Consider the following 1,117-nt stretch of genomic DNA (forward strand, 5'->3'; position numbering starts at 1 on the left):
AAAGTCATTGTTCCTCCACTCAGAACCTAGCCTCAAACCGTGATCGATCTCTCATGCTTCATCTCCCTCGCGTCGCTCTTGCTCATCATTTGTGTCACTTGTCTTCTTCACGCATGCGTATGTGTAGAGTACGAGACGCGGCGGCAAGACCAATCACCATATAGCCACCGCCGTGACGTGAGTCACTCACCACCAGAGACAAAGCGTTGATGTCAGAGTTGTTGCTGTATCGTATCAAGTATGGAGAACGTGAGAAAGACGAGAGCTAAGGTTGAGTGCTTTTCTCTTATGTTTCTTGTGTGACAGGTTATCAAACCCTAGCCTTAATTAATCCTTTTTTTTTGTATTTTCCCGAGCTACCTTGTGATGCGTTTGATCTGACTTTATGCGCCATTGATGAGAGATAAAGACCCAGGAAGAAACCTTGAGTTTTGTTGGTGGTCAAGTCGTCTAGCCTTGTTTTTGATTTGCTTTCCAGTTCTTCAATGTTGGCTAAGGTGAGGGGTACTCCGTTTAATCCCGAGCTAGTTTAATATTACTATTATGGAAAGTGTAGTTTTGAAACATGACCTGTTTCTGTGAATCGAGTCTGATTGAGAGTCTTGTTTGTTTATTATTATTATTGATTATTAAACCGGAAATATGATCACTACAAGAAAACAGCAAGGATACTGAGGGAAAAAATCGTCGGAATTTCGTCGGAATAACGTTATTCCGACGACGTACCGACGAAACAAGTCCTCGGAAATAATTCCTCGGATTTTCTTTTTTCCTCGGAAATCCCTTAGAATTTTCCGACGGAATTCCGAGGAAACAAATTTCCGAGGAAATTCCGAGGATCACCAGTTTGTCGGAAATGTCCTAGGAATTATACCGACGAAGTCCTCCCTCGGTATATTCCGAGGACATTTCCGACAAACTGGTGATCCTCGGAATTTCCTCGGAAATTTATTTCCTCGGAATTCCGTCGAAAAATTCCGAGGGATTTCAGAGGAAAAAAAAAATCCGAGGAATTATTTCCGACGACGTGTTTCGTCGGAATTTCGTCGGAATAACGATATTCCGACGAAATTCCGACGATTTTTTCCCTCAGTATCCTTGCTGTTTTCTTGTAGTG

Source organism: Brassica oleracea, chromosome C6 (assembly GCF_000695525.1).
Source record: "Brassica oleracea var. oleracea cultivar TO1000 chromosome C6, BOL, whole genome shotgun sequence".
Taxonomy (NCBI): Eukaryota; Viridiplantae; Streptophyta; class Magnoliopsida; order Brassicales; family Brassicaceae; genus Brassica; species Brassica oleracea.